Below are 7,931 nucleotides of genomic sequence, written 5' to 3' on the forward strand. Positions count from 1 at the left end.
GCCTTTTTCATTTTTTGTGAGGAGGGATTTTTCCTTAGGACGACGGGCTACAAGAATGGCTATAAGTCCATTGTTGAAAAGGCGTCTTCTGACTGTTACTGCACTTGCTACCACTCCTGTATGTTCTTGCCATTCTCTTTTCAGCTTAGACGAAGAAACTTTACGGTTTTTATGGCATAAGCGCTTCAAAACGCTTATGCGTTTTGAAGTAGACTGGTTTGCGTCCGGTTCCTTTTTCTCCCATCAGCAGAACCAGTGTTCTTGAGTTTGGAAAGAAATCTACTCATTGTAGACTGATTACAAGACTCTAGCAATATTATGGGAACAACATCCGTCCTTCCTTACGTAAAGCAACAGTAGCAGTCTTCGTGACGTCAACTGCACGTAACTCGCCATCCTGACACAAGCAAAGAATATACTTATGTTATTCGGACGACAATTACAATTTTAAGGGGTGATGCACTTTCTTCTGAACACCATTGTATATTCCTCGCTGTCCTTAGGTTGTATAGTATTAATTGTAATGCGGCTCGGGGGGGGGGGGGTTCTCCCAACTTCACGTTAGGCCATGTGATAAATATAAAACTCTGTAAAGGCCAGATTTATTAAGTTAGTGTGTGGTTGTTCATCCGGCCACTTAGCCTAGGGGCCTGTGTTTTTACACAAAAACCTCTGGTTTATCGTCCATACGATGAAGCGGGCCGGGCAGTGGGGAGTATGAAAGCTCTGGCGGGGCGAACCCTGTGGTAGCCAAGGCTAAAGACAGGTAGAGCCCAATTAAAAAAAAAATGAAAGGTTTTTAGATGATAGAAGACAGGAAGTGGTAGAGGGGAAATGGGGGGGAGTAGTAAAGGCTCGTTGAAAGGAGGGTCCCCGGTACAAAATGCCCATCTACCCTTGGGGGGGGTTAGCAGATGACAGTGAGGTTACCCCTCAGGCGAAAGGAGGATGGAGAGAGTGAGAGAACAACCAACCCAGATGGTAAGAAGGAAGGATCAGAGGGAAAGGGGCCCTATGTTAGAGCACCTGCATTGGTGCTCTATGCCACACTGACCAAGGGACAAGTCCTGTTGGTCAGTGTCAGCATCGCACACCATGCTGGCTAGCAATGGTATGGTGTTTGCTTGGATAGGTAGGGTCCACTATAGCCATTTGTCCCTCATCCATTTGGGGGAAATGAAGAAGGCAGGCAATTTTATCCACTCATAATCCTCACTCACTCTCTGCTCTCATGGTTTTATAATTTTTTTTTCTACATTTTATACAGGTTTTGTGCTTTTTTCCTACATATCCATACTTACTATACTAAACATCTAATAATTAAAATTTAGTGGCAAGAGACTAAGGGTTAGTAAATATTTAAATTAGTCAATATGTGGTTTGTGTCCTTTCACACTCGCAGGCATACGCTCGTTTATTCTGGTGGCATTTGTCTAATTTACTTAGTTCTTTCTTTACTCCCCGTTCCTTGCTAGCAAGGAAGGGCGTGCAGTATGTGGGTGTTATTGTTGTTAGTCTATAGTTGAGATTGTGTTAGTATTTGTAATAATATATTATTGTTAACTATGTATTCTTGCAGCCAATTTCGTTCATTCCCTCACTCGCTCCCATTTACCATAACGCTCCCCCCTTGCCTACTAGCTTATTAATATTTTACAGCTAAGCAGCTTCCCTGGCTGCCTGCATATCTCCCTCCTATACATGATCACTTAGTAGGTGTTGGGGCCGGCTACCCTGTCAGTTTTAAATGTTGTAGTGAGAGACATGGGTATTTTGGTTATTGCGTGACTGGGGGGGGGGCTGAATTGCCCTTTGGATATTTCTTCACATTTCGGATACTTTTTTTTGCGTGAAAGCCTTCTAATTATCTTCTATTATAAACAAATGTTCTATGTTCTTGTCCTCTGGAGAGGGACCAATTTCTGCTATTAACTGGGCTCGTTGTATGTCATAAATTATACATTCTTCACTCTTGCCACAGGTATAGTTTGATTCATCAGTTAGCCCTAAGGATGTTAATTTCGCCTTTAGGGAGCCATGTCCTGTCAATAAATTGGTAGTAAAGAGTTTAGGGACGTACTACTTGCGTGGCTTTGGGATAACCATTGCCACCTGTGGCAGAAAACGTTTGGTAACCAGTCCTCTGGGTTCCTTGTTCCCAATCTGTTTGCCATAGCTCATGGAGCTTTGTAGCTATTCTTTTTCTTTCAACCTTGATGGTATTGGCTGTATCAAGGGCTATTTTCAGAAATTCTGTGGGTATGCCATTTTTAAGTCTATAATACAAATCTCTTTTGACTACTTCCAGCTAAAGTGGGAGAGCTCCGGTCAGTTAGTGAGAAGTATTGTCCTACAGGTGCTCATGGGAACTCTTCCACTTTAGCTGGAAGTAGCTAAAAGAGACTTGTTGACTTAAAAAGAGCATACCTACAGAATTTCTGGGAATAGCTCTTGATACAGCCAATACCATCAAGGCTAAAAGAAAGAGAATAGCCACAAAACTCCACGAGCTATGGCAACCAACATTGGGAGCAAGGAAACCAGAGGTCTAGTTTCCTTGCTACCAATGTTGGTTGCACATATTCTGGTAATAGTGAGAAGTATTGTCCTTTGTATTGATTCTAATTTATTCCTGTTTCTTACTATGGCCGAGTGGGTCAACCAGGCACCGGCTCCATAGGTGAAATCAATAGAAGCTCTTCTGACTCAACTCGCTTCTGGGATTCAGAACTGAAGCTGTTATGTTACTGTCTCATACAAATGAAAATCATGGTTCAGCTGAAGTTATTTTTCCAGGTCCGTTAAAGCGGTAGCGTTAGCAAAAGTAGTGACAAATGATGCATGAAAGCAAGCTTATACAGTATCAGCAAAAAAAAAAAAAAAAAAATCCCATTTCACCTATCTATTCCCTCTAATAGTTTGTCTAGTTCTTTCTTGAATTTATTTAAGCTTATCAACTTCCACAACGACAGATACCAACCACCCGCTGGCTAGAGGCAATTTCCGTATATATATTCTGCAACTATTCTTCCTCAATTTGAATTTGCACCCCTTCATGTGCATAATTTGAGCAAGGGTAAGAATCCTATCATCATTGAGCTTGTTCAAACCCTTAAACACGTCAACCAGATCATCTCGTAGTTGGGTTGTCGCTAGACGCTGCAATTTGCAGAACTGAAGACTTTCCTAGTAAGAGTACCCTTTGTTCCCCTTATCAGTCTCGCTGCCCTTCTCTGTACCCATTGCATGAGCTCTATATCCGTCTTAAAATGAGGCCTCCAGACCTATATGCAGTACTCAAGATGTGGCCTGACTATTGACCAATACAATGGGATAATCACCTCATCCCTGTTAGCAAAATTCCTGTATATCATTGACAAAATCCCATGGGCTGTCCTCTCAGCCTGACTGCACAATTACCTCCCCCCAATAGGTCTTTTTCAGTGTCCATTGATAATTACTCCCTCTCTTCTCTTACTCAACCATACTTTTATCCATAGCAGTAACTTGCGTTTAATACTATACTGCTCCAATTTGTACAGCAGTCTTTTATGTGCAACAGTATCAAAAGCTTTCCTGAAATCCAAGTACTGTATATGATATCAAGAATTTTTTTTTTTTTTTTTTTTTTGCATTCAGTTCCTTTGTGACCACATCATAGTAGCCAATAAAATTTGTGAGAGAAGATTTCCTTTCATCAAACCCATGTCTGACGTATAATTGAAGTCCTGTCTAGATAGTGCTGCATTACTTCTTTAACCAGTGACTCTATTATTTTCCCTGGAACAGAGGTTAAATTAACAGGTCTGTAATTACTTGTCACCTAAAATAATTTAGCTCCCTGTTAGAGTCTGATAAACGTCTGGCATCCACATCCCTAAGGAATTCCTTATGTGTGAATGGAGATGCAAAATACTCATTCAGTTTGTTAGCAATCTGAGCAGGATCATCAACAGTGGAACTGTCGATATCAAGTTTACCAATTTGATTCTTTTCGTTCCTTCTAGTGTTTACAGAAGTTTTTTTTTTTTTGCATTCTTCGCCAAAGATTTGTCGTTATCTCCTTTGTGACTTTGTTACAGACTAGTTTATATCTTCTGTAGGCTTCTGTTTTGCCTGATAATTTGTATATAGAGAGTTCGATTTATTAAGAACTGCAGATGGAGCTTTTGCTTTTCTGCTTTAATTGTATTCAAAAGATGATGCTTATTACAAAATGTGCGTAAAGATGTTAACGCAGAATTTTGACTAGGTTTGTAATTGCAGTGGTATGAGTCTATATAAAGGTTACTCTTAAATCTTTTTAGCAAAAGTATGAATTGCACTTTTAACGTGGGGGGGGGGGGACAAACAAGTGTCATTGTACAGATGATGGTGGTGATCATTTTTGTGAATTTCTCTAGTTTTTGCATTTCATTTTGCAGTATATTCAGGGGTATTCTCTCAGTTTGATAACAAGGAGCTCGCCCGAGAAGAATTTCAACTATGGGCGATCCCTCGTTAAAATGATCGGTTAAGTCTAATCAAAGTAATTTATTTACCAAGGGACTCGCTCTAGCCCTCGTTAGTTTATCTATATTTTTGCAACTATGTTTGGGAGAAAGTGAATTTTATGTGTCAAGTACTAGACAAAATATCGAGCTTCGCACAACATAAATTAGCTGCAGGACTTTAAATGTTTTTTCCCCTTTCATAAATATTCATAATTTGAAATTCTCATTGTTTAATAAGAAATAATCACATTATCTCTTATGAAGCAAAACAGTATGACGTTAAACAGGCCCCTTTCTTGCTTTACCAGCGAAATCTTCGAAAATCCTCAATGTAGCCATTAGACATAAGATTCAGTACATTACTGATGTTCCACCAGCAGCGAATAGGGAAGACCATTTTAAATTGCTTATAAAGAAATTGAGATGATCTTTGGATGAGCTCAGAAGGACGGTTTGTGTATGGTGGAATTAATGTATACGTAATCCATAGATTTCCATCATGCTTTGTAGCTTGTCAGAGATGATTGTGTATGCTTATGACGAACAGGAACGACGTTGCTCTGTCAATTACGAGACTCGGTTAGGATGGATTTTATCTCATGGATACGCTGCCTGCAAATGGCTGTATTTCATTTGGTTAATGTGTGACGATGGATTCGATATGACAAATATTCAGCTTTAATTGTCGTTGAATATGGAATTAAAAAAGCATGATGCTATGTTTCTGAGCTGATTTTATGCGTACGCTATCCGCTCCCATCAACAAAAGAAGATATTGTGGTTGACATTTAAGCAGTGTTAATATATTAGTCCTCCAAAGGGTAGATGTTGTTGAGGGCTCACTTAGCCATTTCATTTTAATGTTTTCAATGATTATAGCAATAAATTATGTTTACAAAATAAAATGTTATAAAAGATGGTGTGCCTCTGAATGAAATCAGATTTTTTATGGACACTTTGGATACACATATAACTCTTGTAGAAGGTTTTTGCATTTATTATCGTTATTAGAAATAACCTTAAAATATAAATTAAAAAAAAAAAACATACTCGTTAACAAAGCAGAGAGCTCTTTTTTCTGATGTGATTTTTAAGTCTCGCTCCATATGATTACGACATAGCTCTTATGGTATTGTGAGGAATGACTTCAACTGGAAGTCTACCGAAGGTTGTCAGAAATTACTTGCTTTGTTCATAGGTGGCTCTGTTGCATAATAATTTCATCACTTATTTCTTAACTTTTGCTCACCAGTGGCTTCGAGAGGAAAGGTAAGAGGGTTAACTGCCTTCGCGTTGAATGCGATGTAGAGGATGGGCCTGGTTTTTACGATTTTTTAAGAATTATAACGAAGTGTACACTGAGACCACACAGTATCTTGTCGTAGGCTTCCTTTTTCTAATCATCTCTCAAGCCATCCACCAAGTTCTAAACAATCAGGCCAGGTTTAAGCTGAAATCCTGGAGGGTTGTTGTTTTGTTATTTGGTTTTTAGGAGCATTAGTAACTAAGGCCATATTGCTCCGGGATATGCGGTGGTCATTCCCTGACCTTTCCGCATCCTCCGTATTTGGTGGTGATGGGCTCGAACCCCAGTCTTATCAAGAAGCGTGTGCTACGCTTCTTGATAAGACTGGCTCGAACCCCAGTCTTATCAAGAAGTGTGTGCTACGCACTGATGCTCCTTCCCACCTGGCTACGGAGGCGCCTCCGGGAGGGACCATCACTCACATACAGCAAATGAATAAGTATGAGAGACACCTTTGTATGTTATAGGAGGAGGATTTTTTCATGTTTGTATCTGGACGTTTAAAAGTCTTGGCAGCTTTGCAGATTGATTTATGCATTGTTATATTTTTGAGCGGTGTAGACGGTCTGCAAGAGTAGCCCATGGCGTCTTGTCAATGATATACAGCAGGGTTGGTTGGCCAACGAGTCGATCGCGGATTTAATTTCGGTCGATCACGACGAATTTTAAATATACAGTCATGCCTTGATTTGTGCACCTTGTGCAATGAAATTTTGAAGGAAAAAAGTAGATCGCATCACAAATTAAGTTGGCTACTTCTGATATACAGGAATTTTTCTAGCAGGGATAAGGTGGTGATTATCTCGTTGTACAAGGCAATGGTCAGGCCACACCTTGAGTAATATATACAGGTCTGGAGGCTTCATTTTAAGGATGTAGAGCTGTTGGAACGAGTACAGAGAAGGGCAACAAGATTAGGGAATGGAACAAAGGGTTGTTCTTACGAAGAAAGGCTTAAGTTTTGCAAATTACAGTGTCTGGAGACTAGGCACCTGCGAGGTGATATGATTGAGGTGTATAAAGCCTTGAATGGTTTGAGCATGCTCAACGCTGATGGGATACTTCCTCTTGCTGAGAATAATCGCCTGAGAGGGCATAAATTCAAATTGAGGAAAGAGAGTTGTAGGATATATGTGCGGAAGTTTGCCTTTAGCCAGCGGCTGATTGATTGCTGGAACAAACTTCCATTTGTCGTTGTAGAAGTTAATAGCTTAAAGAGATTCAAGGCAGAACTAGACAAACATTTGGAGCAAGTGGATGGGTGAAACGAGCAGGGGGTGTGTGTATGTTTTTTTTTTTTTTTGGTTGATGCTATATAAGATTGCTTTCTTGCATCATGTGCCCATGCTAATGCAATAATGAGAAATATTGCATTCCATGAACAAGAAATGAAATCATAAGTTTTTTTTTTTTGAGAGGGCGATTGAATTACTGAGAAACTTCGCCTCTTTGCAAGGATTGTTGCAGTTATTTTTTCATATATTATAGCACAGACTGTAATATAGTGTGTATTTTTGTTATATTTTCTATATATACAAAAAGATAACACAACTCTGCATTTTGAAAAAAAAGAAAAATCACTGATATTTTCTCAGAAAAGGGTGTTTCTGAATCATTTTCTAATGATGATTTCGAAAATGACCCGTTTGTTTTCATCAGGTCAGGTTTCTTCAAAAATTACGAAAGAAAATTTGATTTTTTACTAATTTTGGCAGAATTTGTGCACTGAAATTATAACAAAATGCTGCTTTTATCAGACTTGAAATACATGCTGAAAATTATTAAGAAGGGCAATGTGGTAAAAAGTCCACTAAACACCCGCCTCTCATTTTAAAAACTAATCTGCGATGGGTCGATTTTTCTTTGATTTTGAAGATCCTTCTACTTTATAGTCCTCCTTTAGCATCCAGCAATAGTCAGCCATCATGTTGACATTACATCTCCATGTCTTAAATGTCATGGTGAAACCTCTCACTCTTCATTAACACTTCCTAGATTTTCTGAGAAGTATTCGATGTGGGAGTATAAAAATGTACCTTAACAATCATGTTGCAACAATCCAGACTACAATAATATAGTTTGACAACTATATTATTGTAGTCTGGATTGTTGTCGTTCCCCAAGAAGTTCTG

The sequence above is a fragment of the Mastigoproctus giganteus genome, chromosome 9 (genome assembly GCF_048544385.1).
Source record: "Mastigoproctus giganteus isolate SK-2022 chromosome 9, ASM4854438v1, whole genome shotgun sequence".
NCBI classification, from domain to species: Eukaryota; Metazoa; Arthropoda; class Arachnida; order Uropygi; family Thelyphonidae; genus Mastigoproctus; species Mastigoproctus giganteus.